We start from the raw sequence: 20,600 nt of genomic DNA, 5'->3' as shown, positions 1-20,600 counted from the left end.
TCAGGAAACCTGGATTTTTTTTTTTTTGGCCACGCCACGCAGCTTGTGGGATATTGGTTCCTCGACCAGGGATCAAACCCAGGCCCATGGCAGTGAAAGCGCCAAGTCTTAACCACTGGACCACCAGGGAACTCCCTGGATTTATTTTTTTAATCTCACTTATGTCACTAACAAACTAAATGACCTCTATGATTTCACCTCTCCCTCTGGGCCAAAAGTTTCCCCTTCTGTTAATTGAAAAGAAAAGAGTGGTTACTTAGACTAGACTGTTTCTAAGTCGCTTTCAGTGATAAAATCCACTGAATATGAGGAAAATATCAGCATTCTGGGGAACGTCTTTCATTTATACCAAATTATCTATTAAGTATATTAAAAGGAAGGACAAGATCAAGGTCAGTGAAACATGTAAACTGACAAAAATAAACTCTAGGGTGTAAGCAGTGGCAAAGATCTCTTGGGAAACATTTACTATGTGTATAAACTACATAGCTAGAGAGTTTACTATTATGATCAAATAAAGGACCAAAATAACTATCATTAAAAGATATACATAATACTACTGTGCATCACACTAAATACTAAGAGTTCAAGGAAAATGTTTGTAAGTAGTAGTATTTTTCTCAGAAATAAATCAAAAAGCAGTAAAGGAACAAGGTTCAAGAAGCCATTCTCATACCACTTAAGTCACCTTCAAGAGGCAGTTACGGGGCAGAACAGTGATAGAAGGAACCAACTTCTACTTAAATCAACCTCACAATTTAGCAAGTTTTCTTGTTCCCTTTCCAATTCCCCCAGCCAGACAATGCTAGAGAAAGAAAGTGTAGTGATTAAATGGAAACTCCTGGGCAATCAGACTGCTATCCTAATGTTGGAGGATGATCTCAAGCAACGAAAGGAAATGAGGAAACAGACATTTCTCCAAAGAAGACACACAGATGGCCAAGAGGCACATGAAAAGCTGCTCAACATCACTAATTATTAGAGAAATGCAAATCAAAACGACAATGAGGTATCACCTCACACCAGTCAGAATGGCCACCATCAGAAAATCTACAAACGACAAATGGTGGAGAGGGTGTGGAGAAAAGGGAACCCTCTTGCACTGCTTGTGGGAATGTAAATTGATACAGCCACTATGGAGAACAGTATGGAGGTTCCTTAAAAAACTAAAAATAGAATTACCGTATGACCCAGCAATCCCACTACTGGGCATATACCCTGAGAAAACCATAATTCAAAAAGACACATGAACCCCAGTGTTCACTGCAGCACTATTTACAACAGCCAGGTCATGGAAGCAACCTAAATGCCCATCGACAGATGAATGGATAAAGAGGATGCAGTACATATACATACAATGGAATATTACTCAGCCATAAAAAGGAACGAAATTGGGTCATTTGTAGAGACATGGATGGACCTAGAGACTGTCATACAGAGTGAAGTAAATCAGAAAAACAAGTATTGTATATTAACGCATATATGTACAATCTAGAAAAATGGTACAGATGAACCGGTTTGCAAGGCAGAAATAGAGACACAGATGTAGAGAACAAATGTATGGACACCAAGGGGCGAAAGCGGGCAGGGGGTGGTGATGGTGGAATGAACTGGGAGATTGGGATTGACATATATACACTAATATGTGTAAAATAGATAACTAATAAGAACCTGCTGTATTAAAAGAAAAAGGATATGAGGGAAGAATTTTACAGTTAAAATGATAGGTTACTGGGACTTCCCTGGTGGCACAGTGGTTAAGAATCCGCCTGCCAATGCAGGGGACACGGGTTCGAGCCCTGGTCTGGGAAGATCCCACATGCCGCAGAGCAACTAAGCCCATTCGCCACAACTACTGAGCCTGCGCTCTAGAGCCCACGAGCCACAGCTACTGAGCCCGCATGCCACAATTACTGAAGTAGTAGTTGTGCCTAGTAGAGGTAGGAGCCTGTGTGCCTAGATCCCATGCTCCGCAACAACAGAAGCCACCACAATGAGAAGCCTGAGCAATGCAACGAAGACCCAATGCAGACGAAAATAAATAAATTAATTAATTTAAAAAAAAAGATAGGTTACTAAGTACTTGTCAGGATGCATACTAAATTATAATACATGAGACTATACAATTTAATATATTTATAATTCAATTTTCACAAAAGTGCTATTACTCGTTCATCTATAATTATATACCTAGAAGATATACCACACCATCTAAAAATCTATTAGTAATTTTTAAAAAGTCTTCAGTAGAATGCAGTAGGTAATAAATAATTAAAATCAATCTCTTCCCTCCATTTAAGTATCCAGATAAGAATACAATGAAAGAAATAGCCCCATTCATAACAGCAGCAGCTCTCACCTTCCCTCCATTAAGTTTTTTGGAAATAAGCTTAATGAAAAAATATACATAATTCTTAACAATAACAAAAAATATGCATACTAATAAGAAACATGGATATGACAAGAAAAAATCATAAAATCCACTGAAGGGCATAAAGTATTAAATAAATGGAAAATTTACTTTCCTAGAAAGAGATAGGCTATTGTAAAGGTATCAATTACTTCTTAAACTATCTATAAATTCAAGCACTCTCAATCAACATACCAACAAGAAGTATTTTTAGAACTTAATGATTCAAGTTCACCTGGAAAATTTTTTCAAAACTAGAGTAATAAACTGACACTTCCAGCTATTAAGCATACTATAATGAGGAGGGGTGGAAAAATCAAGTGAGCATAGTATTATAACAAAAACACAATAAATAAAAAAGAAGACTTTCATATAGATTAAGTATATTTGGGAATTTTCTATCGATAAAGATAGAATTTTAGAAGTAAAAAAGATGATTTATTCAACAAATGGTGTTACAACAACTGGTTAGAAATTTGGAGAGAATCAATCTAGATAATTATTTCACTCCTTAAGCCAAAGCAAGAAAACTTAGATTATTATTTTTATAATCTTGGCATTAATCCTTTCTAAGAATACCCTTAAACCCAAAAATGCACAGACTGGCAAATATGACTACATTAAAATTTAAACTTCGAAATGGCAAACACCATAACCAAAGCATATAAGTAACAAGTCAACTAAATCCATGTAGAACACAAAAGGCATACAAATATGTAATATTCCTAAAAGAATTTTTACATTTAACTTGCCAACATCACAGTTAGTAAGTTGCAACCTGACTCCAAAGCCTATGTTATATATATACTATACTATGCTGCCTGTCTCAGATTTGCACAAGTACTTTAGCTAATATCCAATTTGTTCAAGAATGCTCATAAAGAGGTACTCTCATATACAACTGGTGGAAGTATAAATGGATACAAACTCTTCAGAGAGAATTTGATTCTATCAATTTCAACTACACACATAGCAAATGCACTTTAGGTATTTATCCACCAGAAAAAATTCATACAAGTGTAAAAATTTACATGCAAAGAATACAAGAATAAACTTATATTCTGTACAGCATTGTCATGTATATGAAACAAAATTCATATTTATGGCAAGACGAGAAATTTAAATGTAAAATTTTTCTCTGCCCTCTCCTCACACTGTGCATTGTGTATCCACATTATGCATTGACGAAACCTCCCCCATCAGCAGGAATACCTGCTCAACCATAAACAGCAACATTCTGCCAGCATCAACACGACAACTCAAAGGATACCATTCCTTCTTGATCTTGTAAAGGGTCACATGACCCACCACAACAGCACTTAAATCTGGATTATGTAAACTGTCAATAATTTATCGTACAGCCCTCTGTCTCAAAAAAAAACTTATATACTATGTGTTGACTTCTAATAGGTGGAATAGTTCTCAGAGCTTTCTGAGATGCTCTTCCCAGGTTATAATTCTCAAATTTGGCTCAAATATAATTTTCCAATTCTTAGATGGACTGATTAATTTTTCATCAACATGTATAACAACCTAGAAACAATTCTAAAGCTAATTAACACATATACATACCTACTATATCCCCTTATATATAAATGAAATATATCTTCCATTTTTATTTAAAGATACTTACACATGTACACACATGCACACTTACATGTTGGAATACATACAGAAGTCTTCAGAAGAATAAAAAACACACTGAGGATCTCTGGGAAGTGGAATTATAGGGAATTTTCATCTTCTATATTATAAATTTCTGTATTTGAATTTGTATAACAAGTAAGAAAAAAAAAATTAAGGTAATTGTTTTAGCCCTTTGCCTAACAAAAGCCTCTCAGTGCTTGTACCTTGTCCAGCCCTCCAAGCCTACCCTAAAGTATGTCACTCTATAGATACCTAAAAGATTGAATTGATAGAAACGGTACTCATTTCAATAACCAAGTTCAAAAAAGATAAAGAAGATAGACAGACTCTCAGCGTTTCTGGCTTGGGAACAATTTTCAAAAGAAAGAGCATACAGGACATTATGCTGCTATCAGGTATCTCTGACCCATCGAACTGCAACTACTATACACAGTCTCTGATATTCTTCAGCTAGCCCCAGGACAATTAACTAAATCTTTTCAAGTCCCCAGAGATTAACAGGGCACCCAAAGAATCCGTTTGTTGCCACCAGGATCCTTATCTTTTCCTAAAAGACTGAGAGTAAATCTACTCTAGCCACAAAAAGATATCCCAATATGCCTCTAAAATCACTTCCAAAATCTCCAGGGATGGGGGAAGTCAAACCAACTTATTCTAGACTGGGTGATAGCCTTGGCAAGGAGATTCATTTTTAGATTACACGTTTCTTGTGTTGGCCCTAATACAAATGACACAACTTTCTCCCACCCCAGCCCACAGCATTCTAGAATTGGTCTAAGGTTTGAAATTCCAAGGACACAATTATCAAGAAAATAAGATACACGCTCCAAACTTTGGGATTATATAAACAATAAAACCTTCATATGGAAAAATACAATTGCACCAAAATCACTGCATTCATACTAAAATCGAGCCCCAACATTATCTCCACAAGGAACCTATCCAACATAGACCATAAACGTACTGATTCATTCCATCCACCTTTCATATAGTAACCTTGAATTGCTAAGGAATGAAATATTTCACCTCAGTATATTTTACCATGTGCTACATTTTAGAATTTTATCCCTTTAGAAATACGTCAAAAATTAACTGGACTACAGGGACTTCTGGCTGAAAATGTCTGATCAAATGTTTAACTCATCTCCCTCACCAAAAAAAAAAAAGTACAGAAACAAAACTAGTTCTCACTATCAGAAAAAAGTTACAAATATGGAAAGGGAAAACACTAGAATGAACTCTGTGGTGCTGGATTAGAACCAGAAGTACTATTGCAAAATCATTCTATATTTACAGAAATATAGATGTAAATGTGAATGTGCACGTGTGCGCACATAAAAATATCCCCTACCTCTATATGCTAAGAAGGCCAGGTGCAGCAACACCCCAAGAGCAATGAGCACAAGAAGTGCCCCAATCTTGGCTTCTAAGTACCATCTTCCACTAAAAATAACTGGAGCAAGTTTGAAGTTAAGTCTGGAACAGCATATTGTGCTAGATACAAAAAAGTGCTCAAAGGAGGAAGAGGTATGTCAAAAAGAAAATAAACCAGCTGGAAGGGGTTCCCACTAGCCTAATCAACAACAATTTAAGTACCAAAATAAATGATAGTAGATTATAACTCAGTGAATATAATAGGTAATCATGAATAGACAGAGATGTAAATAAAGGAACACATTAAAAATCTGATGAGGAACAAAATATTTACATAGTTTCAACACCTAGCCCAAAAATATTTATTAATTACAAATGAGAAAGGAGTACCTTGACATAGGCGATGTCTGGCACTTACAACCTTAATCACATAACCAATTCCTATCAATAGTGGGACAACTGAAATTGCCTGGCACCTGATAAGATACAGGAGAAGAATGCAACATCACTTCCATGATAATCCTGCCAAAGATCTAATAATGAAAATCTAATCAAAATCTAATTAAAATGTCAGAGAAACGCAAATTAAGGGTTATTCTACAAAATAGCTAGAGCTATAATCTTCAGTGTCAAGTCAGTCCCCTGAAAGTAAAGATAAAAACTGTTCCAGAAAAGGGGAAATCGACAGTAACACAATCATAGTAGGGGACTTTAACACCCCACTTTCACCAATGGACAGATCATCCAAAATGAAAATAAATAAGGAAACACAAGCTTTAAATGATACATTAAACAATATGGACTTAATTGATATTTATAGGACATTCCACCCAAAAACAACAGAATACACATTTTTCTCAAGTGCTCATGGAACATTCTCCAGGATAGATCATATCTTGTGTCACAAATCAAGCCTTGGTAAATTTAAGAAAATTGAAATCGTATCAAGTATCTTTTCCGACAACAACGCTATGAGACTAGATATCAATTACAGGAAAAGATCTGTAAAAAATACAAACACATGGAGGCTACACAATACATTACTTAATAACGAAGTGATTACTGAAGAAATCAAAGGGGAAATCAAAAAATACCTAGAAACAAATGACAATGGAGATACGACGAACCAAAACCTATGGGACGCAGCAAAAGCAGTGCTAAGAGGAAAGTTTATAGCAATACAAGCCTACCTCAAGAAACAGGAAACATCTCGAATAAACAACCTAACCTTGCACCTAAAGCAATTAGAGAAAGAAGAACAAAAAAACCCCAAAGCCAGCAGAAGGAAAGAAATTATAAAGATCAGGTCAGAAATAAATGAAAAAGAAATGAAGGAAACAATAGCAAAAATCAATGAAACTAAAAGCTGGTTCTTTGAGAAGATAAACAAAATTGATAAACCATTAGCCAGACTCATCAAGAGAAAAAGGGAGAAGACTCAGATCAATAGAATTAGAAATGAAAAAGGAGAAGTAACCACTGACACTGCAGAAATACAAAAGATCATGAGAGATTACTACAAGCAACTCTATGCCAATAAAATGGACAACCTGGAAGAAATGGACAGATTCTTAGAAATGCACAAACTGCCGAGACTGAACCAGGAAGAAATAGAAAATATGAACAGACCAATCACAAGCACTGAAATTGAAACTGTGATTAAAAACCTTCCAACAAACAAAAGCCCAGGACCAGATGGCTTCACAGGTGAATTCTATCAAACATTTAGAGAAGAGCTAACACCTATCCTTCTCAAACTCTTCCAAAATATTGCAGAGGGAGGAACACTCCCAAACTCATTCTACGAGGCCACCATCACCCTGATACCAAAACCAGACAAAGATGTCACAAAGAAAGAAAACTACAGGCCAATATCACTGATGAACATAGATGCAAAAATCCTCAACAAAATACTAGCAAACAGAATCCAACAGCCCATTAAAAGGATCATACACCATGATCAAGTGGGGTTCATCCCAGGAATGCAAGGATTCTTCAATATACGCAAATCAATCAATGTGATACACCATATTAACAAATTGAAGGAGAAAAACCATATGATCATCTCAATAGATGCAGAGAAAGCTTTTGACAAAATTCAACACCCATTTATGATAAAAGCCCTGAAGAAAGTAGGCATAGAGGGAACTTTCCTCAACATAATAAAGGCCATATATGACAAACCCACAGCCAACATTGTCCTCAATGGTGAAAAACTGAAACCATTTCCACTAAGATCAGGAACAAGACAAGGCTGCCCACTCTCACCACTATTATTCAACATAGTTTTGGAAGTGTTAGCCACAGCAATCAGAGAAGACAAAGAAATAAAAGGAATCCAAATCGGAAAAGAAGAAGTAAAGCTGTCACTATTTGCAGATGACATGATACTATACATAGAGAATCCTAAAGATGCTACCAGAAAACTCCTAGAGCTAATCAATGAATTTGGTAAAGTAGCAGGATACAAAATTAATGCACAGAAATCTCTTGCATTTTTATACACTAATGACGAAAAATCTCAAAGTGAAATTAAGAAAACACTCCCATTTACCATTGCAACAAAAAGAATAAAATATCTAGGAATAAACCTACCTAAGGAGACAAAAGACCTGTATGCAGAAAATTATAAGACACTGATGAAAGAAATTAAAGATGATACAAATAGATGGAGAGATATACCATGTTCCTGGATTGGAAGAATCAACATTGTGAAAATGACTGTACTACCCAAAGCAATCTACAGATTCAATGCAATCCCTATCAAACTACCACTGGCATTTTTCACAGAACTAGAACAAAAAATTTCACAATTTGTATGGAAACACAAAAGACCCCGAATAGCCAAAGCAATCTTGAGAACGAAAAATGGAGCTGGGGGAATCAGGCTCCCTGACTTCAGACTATATTACAAAGCTTCAGTAATCAAGACAGTTTGGTACTGGCACAAAAACAGAAATATAGATCAATGGAACAGGATAGAAAGCCCAGAGATAAACCCACACACATATGGTCACCTTATCTTTGATAAAGGAGGCAAGAATATACAGTGGAGAAAAGACAGCCTCTTCAATAAGTGGTGCTGGGAAAACTGGACAGGTACATGTAAAAGTATGAAATTAGAACACTCCCTGACACCATGCACAAAAATAAACTCAAAATGGATTAAAGACCTAAGTGTAAGGGCACACACTATCAAACTCTTAGAGGAAAACATAGGCAGAACACTCTATGACATACATCACAGCAAGATTCTTTTTGACCCAGCTCCCAGAGAAATGGAAATAAGAACACAAATAAACAAATGGGACCTAATGAAACTTAAAAGCTTTTGCACAGCAAAGGAAACCATAAACAAGACCAAAAGACAACCATCAGAATGGGAGAAAATATTTGCAAATGAAGCAACTGACAAAGGATTAATCTCCAAGATTTACAAGCAGCTCATGCAGCTCAATAACAAAAAAACGAACAACCCAATCCAAAAATGGGCAGAAGACCTAAATAGACATTTCTCCAAAGAAGATATACGGATGGCCTACAGACACATGAAAGAATGCTCAACATCATTAATCATTAGAGAAATGCAAATCAAAACTACAATGAGATATCATCTCACACCGGTCAGAATGGCCATCATCAAAAAATCTAGAAACAATAAATGCTGGAGAGGGTGTGGAGGAAAGGGAACACTCTTGCACTGTTGGTGGGAATGTAAATTGATACAGCCACTATGGAGAACAGTATGGAGGTTCCTTAAAAAACTACAAATAGAACTACCATACGACCCAGCAATCCCACTACTGGGCATATACCCTGAGAAAACCATAGGTCAAAAAGAGTCATGTACCAAAATGTTCATGGCAGCTCTATTTACAATAGCCAGGACATGGAAGCAACCTAAATGTCCATCATCGGATGAATGGATAAAGAAGATGTGGCACATATATACAATGGAATATTACTCAGCCATAAAAAGAAATGAAATGGAGGTACTTGTAATGAGGTGGATGGAGTTAGAGTCTGTCATACAGAGTGAAGTAAGTCAGAAAGAGAAAAACAAATACAGTATGCTAACACATATATACGGAATCTAAGGGAAAAAAAAAAAAAAAAGGCCATGAAGAACCTAGTGGCAAGACGGAATAAAGACACAGACCTACTAGAGAATGGACTTGAGGATATGGGGAGGGGGTGGGGTGAGATGTGACAGGGTAAGAGAGTGTCATGGACATATATACACTACCAAATGTAAAATAGATAACTAGTGGGAAGCAGCCGCATAGCACAGGGAGATCAGCTCGGTGCTTTGTGACCACCTAGAGGGGTGGGATGGGGAGGGTGGGAGGGAGGGAGATGCAAGAGGGAAGAGAAATGGGAACATATTGTATATGTATAACTGATTCACTTTGTTATAAAGCAGAAGCTAACACACCATTGTAAGGCAATTATACTTCAATAAAGATGTTTAAAAAAAAAAAAAACTGTTCCAGATTAAAGAAGACTAAAGAGACATGACAACTAAACGCAATACATGATTCTACTTTTAATCTAAAAGACATTGGGACAATTTGTCAGACTGAGATGTTAGTAATGTATTCTTGTTAACTTTCTAATTTAATAGTTATGATGTTATTATGTAGGAGAATGCCCTTGTTTGTAGGAAATAAACATTAAAGTATTTGGGGGTGATGAGGCATCAGAGATGGACAGCTTACTATCAAATGGTTCAGGAACAAAAAAAACTCTTTGTACTATGCTACTAACTTTTCTGTGTATCTGTCATTGTTCCAAACTTTAAAATATGAAAAAAAAAATTACAAAAAAAAAAAACTATAGTGGCACTAAAAAACCTAGGAGGGGTACATCTACAGATAAGAACAGAAAGGAATTTGTAGAGAATAAAAAGTGGATTGGGGGGCTTCCCTGGTGGCGCAGTGGTTGAGAATCTGCCTGCTAATGCAGCGGACATGGGTTCGAGCCCTGGTCTGGGAAGATCCCACATGCCGCAGAGCAACTAGGCCCGTGAGCCACAACTACTGAGCCTGCGCATCTGGAGCCTGTGCTCCGCAACAAGAGAGGCCACGATAGTGAGAGGCCCGCGCACCGTGATGAGGAGTGGCCCCCGCTCGCCGCAACTAGAGAAAACCCTCGCACAGAAACGAAGACCCAACACAGCCAAAATAAATAATTAATTAAAAATAAATAAAATAAAATAAAATTTTTAAAAAAGTGGATTGGGGCGGGGGGTGGGGGGTGGGGGCGTGGAAAGGGCGGATGAAAACAAAACACATCTGAAGAACCAGATACACAAGACAAGTATAAAGTGGGATCTCCAAAAAGGATAAGTTTTCTTAGCAAGAAGCATTGGAAGAAGTGTGTGTCCCGGGCAGTCAGCCAGGTAATAAAACCATAGTAGAACAGCTGCATGGCTAAGGCCTCCAGCACAACTCTCTATACTGTGGGAGATCTGACATTTGGACAGTATAACTGTGAAATAGGGGAATATTATCTCCTGAGGGACAGGAAATATGGGTAAGAGGACAAGCTACCCTAAGGAGAAACCCATTAGCTAAATATACCAAAGACAGAAAAACTGGGATTCACTTGGGCTGGGGAAATACACTTAAATGACCAATACAGTATAGTCTGGACCATCATATAAAACTTTACAATGAAAAATCTAACATTTGAGGAAAAACCAAAAGCATGATGGATATACCAAGCACAAGAACAAACTTCCTATATTGTTAACAGAGCAAACAGAAGTCAATGTAAAAGTAATATATATCTCAGAGATTCAAGAGCTTATGTGTGGACCAAAAATACAACCAAAAAATAAAAATCAACTACTATGAAAATGCAAAGCAAGAGTTCTTAGAAATTCTATTTTCCTTCCCAAAAAAGTAATGAAATAATTGAAAAGAACTGAAGACCAAATTAATGAGCTAAACAATCAAGCCTCAGGATTCTCCCAGAATGAAAAAAAAAAAAAAATCAAAGCAAGTAACAAAAGCTCCACAAATCCCAACATCCACCTAAGTTCTCAAAGTGTGGTCAATGGGCCCTGGAAGTCCTGGGAGACTTTCAAGGACTTTTCATGGTCAATACTATTTTCATCATAATATTAAAACATCATTTGCCCTTTCCCACTATACTGACAGCAACGGTGGGTAAAATCGCTAACATCTTAGCACAAACACAGTGACATCAAGCTCGACTAGCACCATTACATATTCCCAGATTTCTTTTCAAATGCCACTTTCACTTAAGTATATCTTTAATGAAGCAGTAAAAAAAAATTTTTTTTTTTTTAATTTGGTCGTGCCATGTGACTTGCGAGATCCTAGTTACCTGACCAGGGATCGAACCCCAGCCCTCTGCAGTGAGTCCTAACCACTGGACTGCCAGAGAATCCCCCTCCCAAAATAATAATTTTATTAAGTCTCAACTCTTCGATACATGTCTTCTTCATATTCTATGTGGAGAAATAGCAATTTTGAGGAAGAGCACTTGTGTGTATTACTTTGAGTTGTGAACTAAATTAGCCTTTTTTTAATGGAACATTTTGACCTTAAAGAGAGAATGAGAAATTATGGTTATATAGACTTAGGAATTTGGCACACATTTTCTCAAAAATAAACCAAGTAAGCCTGTAACTTCAAGGGAAAAACACTGACAGTATTTGTTACCAATGATTAATATTCCAGCTTCCAAGTGAAAATTTAGAATTGTGGAAAACTTGTATCTGCCACCCTGAGCTTTACAGCTTCGTATTAAGGACTTCTGATGAGATTACTGGTGACATTAACAACTTTTTTGGTTTTGTTACTGCATAATGAAATGTGTCAACTTTGGGGAAAAAATGTATAACTCAATGAACCTGTATTTCCCAAACAACGAATACACGGTGTTACAAAATCATAAACAGGTGAAAGATGCATTCAAAGTGCAAGGTATACGACGGATTTTCAGATAACAAGAAATGGAAAATTCAGTGATATGGTTTCAGATTCAACACTGCAGCTCTCCTTTAAAAAACTACCACTTGTCAAATGTTGGCTAAAATACCTCTTCCTTTTCCAACCATGTGTCTGTATAATACAGGATTTCTTCATATACTTCAACCAAAACAATATATTGCAAGATTGAATGCAGAAGCAGATACGAGAATCAAGCTGTTTTCTATTCAACCAAACACAAGAGACTTCCAAATACATATAACAATGCCACTCTTTGCTAAAGATTTGTTTTGGAAAACAGGTTTTTTAAAAAAACCTAATTTAATTTTTTTAATTAAAAATATTTTTATTAAAAGAGGGTTACACTAACAGGCAATGGTTTATTATTTTTTAATTAATTTTTAAAAATTTGTAATACAGGAAATATAACAAATATAATCCACATAAACTAAAGCTCTGTGGGGTTCTTAGTAAATTTTAAGAGAGTAAAGGGATCCTAAGACCAAAGAGTTTGAGAACAGCTGCCTTAGGGCTAGTTACTATTACTTGTAATTATACTATGCTATAATAGAGTGAATCCTCCTAAGGACAAATAAAATGTATAAGGCACTCATCCGCAAAGCAAGTTGTCTGAGACTACTCTATTTTTTTAAATTTTTCATTTGTATACAATTTTTAAAGGTTACTTTCCATTTACACTTATTACAAAATATGGGCTATATTTCCCATGTTGTGAGACTACTCTGTTTTCTAAGTTAATCAGACTTCTTTTCCACTCTTCTATTCCCTCATTGTATTGGGTTGGCCAAGAAGTTTGTTTGGGTTTTTCTGCAACATCTTATGAAAAACTTGAACAAACTTTTTGGTCCACCCAATACGATAGGCCCTAGCTTCATGATGCTGTCAGTGTGCTTTCTCACCTCTTCTAGTACATCAAAAAGGCAGGAAACAGCTCAGTATAATCAAAAACAAATGGGCTCTGAATAAGGATGTCCCTATGAATGAAGTCCCCAGATTTTATTACATCTGTTTTGATTACTTAAATGTCTCTTTTATTATTTTCTAGTTCTTCTACTACACTCTATATACCTTAAGTCATAGGTAGATAAATAACCTCCAGATAAGTAGAATCTTCTTTTATTAACTTAACTTTTAGATATTCTTTCCTACTGTCTCACATACTATCAATTAGAAAGCCTGGCGTGGCCTTCATCCAATGGTACCTGGAACAAAATATGAAGTGAGAAGAATAAAGTGAGTGATAGAATTCCACTCTGCTTATTTCATAAAAACAGACAAAAGGAGGCAATTTCAAAAACTTAGGGACACTGACAGAGAAGACACCTAATTTGGAGGTAGGACAGGAAGGAAAGGAACAAATAGAGAAGGGAGGTACAGAGGTATAAGCTTGTGTGTTTTAAGAGGCCGAAAGCATAATAAAGCAAGAAGGTATTGGGGGGAGGGTTAATTAATATAAGAATACATAACACCATGATATTATCTTAACAGAGGTAAATCTGGTGATATTAAAGAGAAAAAAAGAATTGAGGAAACAAAACATAAATAAAAACAAATACACTGATGAGTATTAGGTTAATACTGACATGTAAACTGAGTTGGAATGAAAAGGGATATACAGAGTTCAATGGAGCTGAGCAAATAAATATTTTCTACTCATGTTTTAAACAACTTTTGAAGTGATAAGCATAGACTAGTAAAGTTCAAAAAGAAAAGGGCAAAATATAATTAAAAAACAAGAACTGAACATGAAGAAAATAGGGGAAGTAAATGAAGCTATAAAAATACGAGATAAAGGAATTAGAAGAGAAAGCTGAATAACAGATTTCTTTTTTTATAAAGACAGAAAAAGTTAAATCTGAAAAATGATGTAGTACATTTCAAGCGATGATAGGCATCAAGAAATAAACAAAAAATAATAGGGAGTAAATCACAGAAAAGTAGAAGGTAGAAGTGCTGAGCTTATTTCCTTAGACAATTCAAAAGTAGATATTATAGAGCATAATCCACATACACATTTTTCATGGCAAACAGTGTGCATTTAAAAACTGAATAATCGGGACTTCCCTGGTGGCGCAGTAGTTAAGAATCCACCTGCCAATGCAGGGGACACGGGTTTGAGCCCTGGCCCGGGAAGGTCCCACATGCCAAGGAGCAACCAAGCCCATGCGCCACAACTACTGAGCCCGTGCGCCTAGAGCCCAAGCTCCGCAACAAGAGAAGCCACTGCAATGGGAAGCCCGCGCACTGCAACGAAGAGTAGCTCCCACTCGCTGCAACCAGAGAAAGCCCGCGCACAGCAACAAAGACCCAACGCAGCCAAAAATAAAAAATAAATTAAATAAATAAATTAAAAAAAAAAATCTGCATGGGACACAGGTTCAAGCACTGGTCCAGGAAGACCCCACATGCTGTGCAGCAACTAAGCCCACGAGTCACAACTGAGCCTGCACTCTAGAGCCCGCGAGCCACAACTACTGAGCCTGTGCGCCACAACTACTGAAGCCCACGCGCCTAGAGCCCGTGCTCCACAACAAGAGAAGCCACTGCAACTAGAGAAAGCCCGTGTGCAGCAACAAAGACCTACCGCAGCCAAAAAATAAACTAATTAACTAATTTTTTTAAAAAACCTGAATAATCTATTATGAACAGCTAAACACGGGTACAATATACGTTATCAGGAAAGGAAAAGAGAAAGGTATCTTTAGGACTTTATAACACAGGTGTTCCCAGAAAAAAAAACAAGACATGTGACAGAGAAATGGATGAGCAACGGAAAAAAACGCAAGCAACAAGTCTGTTTAAAGAGAATCTAGGTAAGCAGCAATTACAAAAAAAAAAATTACTTTCCTATCCAACATCGTTAAAATCTGCATAATCCCAAATACTTTGTAAACACTGCCATAATCTATTTCTAAGCGAAAAACAGCTTAAACTCTAAACCATGTCATCTATAAACAATTATTTAAAATAAATGCCCAAATATGCACCTAATTTTCTGAAATTTTCATGTGTTTCTTAAAGGTATCATTTACTACCAAGAGCTCAATACCAATATTCCTAAAATACCTGAATTTTAGAGATTTACCAATGATACATGCAAAATGTCTCTAACTATAATTATCACTTCATTAATAAAAAACATGCAATAAAAATTTGCTTTCCGTATTTGAACCGCTGTAAGCTTTTTATACATGAAAAGTTTGTAATAGTTTGTTCTCAAACAGCAGGCAGACTTCATAACATAATATTTGAATTAATTAGTTGAAAGATTAAGATTATCACTATGGAATACTCTTAAGTACCTTCAATAAACAGTGCCATTAAGAGCGCATTTTGCGCAAACACCTTGGACGTACTCTAGATTTAACAATTTAATCTAAGAAAACCCACACAATGTTAACAGTATCCAAAATTTGAAGCCATTTTTAAATATTTTAATTGATTATCATCTTTTTTAAACCTCTTTTCACTGTCACATTTTAAACGAGACTTTGAAAAATATTTATAGTTTGACAATAGTATAAAACCTAAAATTCATTACGTTAATTCAGTGCTAACCTAATAAAATTCTAAGTAAACTGAAAAGTAAATTTTGTTTTGTTAAGGGGAAAAAAAGGACTCAAAGGCAACTTCAAGGGTGAACATCTCACTTTTAAAAATGTATTGTCTGCATTTAAACATACTATTGCTCCCTCAAGGAAAAAAAAAAAAAAATCAAGAACTATATTTAAAAACAGGGATTTATTTAAGTAGGTATTTTCAAGGGCTATAATACTTTTTATAAGTAAAATTCACTAATGCAGAGAAACATTTTCCCAAAGTGATAATTCTCTATAAAAGACTTGCTCTATTAAGGTTTTGCTGCTCTGAAGCCAAGTATAAACCATATAAGGAAACCGAAGTTCAATGCCATTTATTTTGTTCCCCTCTTTCAGATGCCCAAGAATAACCTCTTTCGCTGCCTGATGATACGTCCCAAAATCATAAAGTAGATTAGTTATACGCTTTAAATTTCTTGATAAAGCCACTTTGACCTAACAGGAATTACCTGATGGGTCACAAATCTTACCAACAATTTAAAAAATTAAAAAAATTTTAAAAAGGAGCTCCAGAGACTAAGCTCTAGGGAAAAATTCAAAACAGTACAGAGTAAGACTTAAAAGATTCCCATTTTGAAATATACTTGTGAAATAATTTGATCCTGTCCTTTAAGACCTACCTTTTCTCTTCTTTGAACTAAAGAAAGCCACCTATTTTTCCTTGAGGTAGCATGGGCAAATAAACATCAGTTTATATTTAAGATACACCTACCAACAAAATACCATATTTATTTAATATTTATTCAAAAGCACAGTACTATCTTTCACCTCCCTTTACCACAAAAGTACTGGGGGGGAAACCAACCTTAAAAAGACACACATTAAAACACCACTGAAGAAACCGTTTGTGTTTGCTGCGACCAAAACTAGTTTCATCTATACAGACTACCGACTGGTTCAGAAGTGTTTACATCTATAACTGACTGGTGGAATGTCCCCCTGCTTCACTAATCCCTGCCCCCAAGGCAGATACGCATCACTTTCTGGGCGGCAGAACCAGCCAAAACACTTGGGCCAACACAAAAATGTAAATACTGTACTATTCAAAAAGCACAGCTGTTTATCACAATCAACGTGATGCCCATGAAAATTGTTTCAAGCGTTCTACTTCCCTTCCTGTATCTTCTGTTCTGAACTGCACAGAAGTCCTAACAAACCAAACCACTTACAGGTGTTTACGTTTGTTTTTTAATTATAACTCTCTCTTTGTCCATAATACTTACTCCCTCCTTTTTCTTTCTACTAAGTCAGTGACAAGAAAAACCTAGCCGACAGTTGCTTTCAATTAATTAACCCAACAAGTATTATCAAGTTCTAAATGTCTGAAAGGAACAAGTTATTGAAGAAATGTATTACCCACCTAGAAAAACGACTAAGAATGGCAAAGGTTTTTGGCTTATAAGATCCAAATGAAATATACCCATAAAGGTTGGTACTAAAAAAATCTCTATATACAATTAAACACAAAAGCCAAGTAATCGGTAACAGTATAAACAAATGTGGCAGCCATCTCAGCAGCAGCAAATCCCTCCCCGCAGTGACCAAACTTTCTTCCAAAACAAAAAGTTGCCAGGTTCAGCAACTTAATAAATCAGAAATATACATCGTATATGTTCCGGGAAACTAAAACGTCTGGACCTTGTGCCGAACAAAGGCACTCCTTCCTCGCATTGCTGAAAACTTTTCGACCCACCGCACTCTTACAACCTCTTCTAAAATAACCAGAGTCCAGATGGTAGAAGAGGGAATAAAATCAGTTCTACTATTCAGCACCCAAAACACTATCCAGTTCGACATCAGAAAGGGAGAATCTAGGTGAACTTCAGAAAAAGTGAAAAACGCTAAAGTTCCCTCACTTTCCTGGCCCGGGAGCTTTGTGACTCGTAGACACTTGTGAAAATTACCTTTCGGTCGGGCAGTGTCTCAGGGCCGCTTTTTCAAGGCTTCGCCTGACATGATTTCCTTCCCTTCATTAGTCACTTCGGATCCAGCCGAATTTCTCTCTCTGGTGAGAGCGGATGTGAAGTGGCCTCCCGCAGTAGGAAGAGTAGGTGGCTTTGGTGGGGGCTGGGACGCAGACTGGTTTCCTGGTCTCGAGTTTTGCAGGAGTTTCCCAGACCCAACTAGGATCTCCGCCGAAAAACAAAAACTTTTCACTCGTGACACCGCCCGGAATTACCGTGCGAAACTCACTTCCTGCCGTGGCGAGCAGCAGGATCCAACTCGGTCCAGGGGAACCCGGAAAACCAGCTCCACGCGCGCCGGGGAGGGGGAGGGCAGGGGGCGTCAGCTGCGAGCCTGGGACTCCGGGCGACCCGCGCGCCCCGACACCCGACGGCGGCCGAACCTGGCCGGCGGGGGGCGAAGACGCCGCCGGGGTGCTGGGCGAGCCTCGGCCGCGCTAGGCCGCCACCTCCTTCTCGCCGCCGCCCCCGGAGCCGGGCGGCGGGGTTATTGTCTCGATAGCGCCTGCCGCGCCCTTCGCCTGCGCCGCCGCCGCGGCCGCCCCGAGCTAGAGCCGAGGGGCCGGACAGGCTCGATGGCGGCCCCCTCCCCGGGCCGTCCGTCGGGCCGTCCGTCCTTCCGTCCGTCCCTCCCCGCTTTCCCTTCTCGCCCTCGAGCCCTCTTCTCCTCCCTCTCCCGTTTCCCCGCCGCCGTCCCCTCGCTCCCCTCCTCGTTCTTCTTCCCCGGCGGCGGTAGCTCCCCCGGGAAGCGCAGGGGGTGGGGGCAGGCGGCGGCTTCGTCTCCTCACGAGCTCGCGGGGCCGCGGCAGGGGCCGAGGCTGCGTCCCGCGCCACCGCGCCACATTCACTCGAGCGAGAGACTGCGAGGGGCGGGGAGGGGAGGGAGGGAGAGGAGAGAAAGGAGGAGGAAGGGGGCTGGGGCGGAGAGGAGTTACCGCCTCACAGGCCGCGGCGGCAACAGCGCCACCGCCCCGCGGGGGAGGGGGGAAGAGGCTGCGCGCGGCGGCGGCTCCGCGGCGGGGGCGGGGGCGGGGCGGCCTCCCGCGGGCTTCGCCCCAACCGCCAACAGTTGGGCTGGAGGCCGGCGCGAGCCAGTCACCGCACGCGGGGGCGGCGCGGGCCGACGTCGGTGGGGGGGGTGGGGCTGCGGGCCCGGGGCTGCGGGCCGGGGACCGGGGGGTGGGGCCGGCGGCGGCCAGGGGTTCGCTTGCGAAGCGCGGCATGAGGCCCGCTCAGGCCCAGGCCTGGGAGGCCTTCTTGCGGCTTCCCGGCTGCCCAAGGTGGGGGACTCGGATGAAGCCGACCCCGGCTGACCCCGCCCAGCCTGGGAGACCGAGAGTCCCCAAGCCTCCTCCACCCCAGCCGATTGAGTTTCTTTGTACGACAGTAATCGGTGCGAAGGGTTCATGTCCAACCCGATTTTAAGGCTGCAGGTATCTCTTTCAATTGCAGCACTCCAACTTCCTCTAATGGCACGCTCAGTTTGCAAGAAACCACAGCGGCAGCGCGGTGGAGCTTCCCACGCCAGCCCTTGCTCCGAGCTTGCTCGGACAGCAAAGCAGCTAGGGCTCCTCCAAGTCTCGACCTCACACCGGCGGGGAGACAAAGCTGGCACTGGGAGGGGGAAAATGGCCCGCGAAATTGCCTCAAGATAGTGCCTTTGTTAGAGGAAACATTGGATACACTCCGAACGCAGCGTAGGCTTCCAGCCCCGGCGGTTTCGGTGATGCAGTCGTTAAATTACGCTGGCCCTAGTGAAACTCAGCCTGGCAGGGTTTGCGTTTATTGCGGAGAGAGCTGCTTAGGCATTCTATCAACACATATGGCATAAAACGCCTCAACCATAACATTGCAGTTTTTGCAGTTACCGCTTTAAATATGTTAACAGACAAGACGGCCTTGTTTTACCCCGAGAAGGAACGCAATAGATACGAAACAAACCATTCCCCGCCCCCAGTCTCTGCTGTACTTAACCGTGTACAATGACGGTAATTAGTCTCTGTGTCCCTGAAGTCACTGCTTCAGTTCTTCCGTCTGTGTTCCAAAGATAATTATTTATTACCAAGTTTGAATAAAGAGCTGTATGCCCTACAGATGATTTTTGGCTTCCATCCAAAGGAAGGAGTTGATAAAGTCCATCAAAGAATTATTTACCAACGTGAGTTGTACGCTAGTGATAAACACTTGAAATAACTCCAAAGATATTCAAGACATTCTGTTAGGGGTGGGAGCTTTTAACTACTTCAGAACTGGTAGAATTAACGTAGGTAGTGCCTTAGCCTAGGGCAGAAGTTGAAGGTTCACAGATAGTACAAAGTGTTCAGGCTTATTCAGTGCTGAACTAGAGGTAAAAGCATTAAGGTGGAAGTTAGAAGAAACGGCAGCCAGGTATGCTAGTAAGCTAGTTATCCATTTTATGTGAATATGAATCTTGGCAATTGTATAAAAGTTAGCATATAAACTATTTTTAATCGACACAAGAAAGATTTCCTACCCCACTTTCAAAAACTGCTTTGAGTTTGACCAGAATCAGTGGTATAGCTCTCTCTCCTAAAGCAAACCAGGATGGAGAGTCTCCCACACCAGCGGGAGACCAGGTGGATGGTGAAATTCCAATGTTGCA

At 39.2% G+C, this 20,600-nt stretch overlaps 1 protein-coding gene across 13 annotated transcripts in view; it reads right to left on the bottom strand.

Moving 5' to 3' along the window:
* The window catches only part of ERBIN (erbb2 interacting protein), a 117,126-nt gene extending 98,201 nt beyond the window's left edge, over positions 1-18,925 (bottom strand). For 5 of the 13 annotated variants that reach the window (XM_007176005.3, XM_007176007.3, XM_007176008.3 and 2 more), the window contains exon 1: positions 17,918-18,925. The gene's annotated coding sequence lies outside the window, so the exon portion shown is untranslated. The remainder of the gene's footprint in view (positions 1-17,917) is intronic. The other 8 variants (XM_007176012.3, XM_028164955.2, XM_007176014.3 and 5 more) reach the window with 3 other exon arrangements.
* Between the last annotated feature and the right edge of the window lie 1,675 nt (positions 18,926-20,600).

Source organism: Balaenoptera acutorostrata, chromosome 2, assembly GCF_949987535.1.
Source record: "Balaenoptera acutorostrata chromosome 2, mBalAcu1.1, whole genome shotgun sequence".
NCBI classification, from domain to species: Eukaryota; Metazoa; Chordata; class Mammalia; order Artiodactyla; family Balaenopteridae; genus Balaenoptera; species Balaenoptera acutorostrata.
This window is presented reverse-complemented; position numbering and strand designations above follow the sequence as displayed.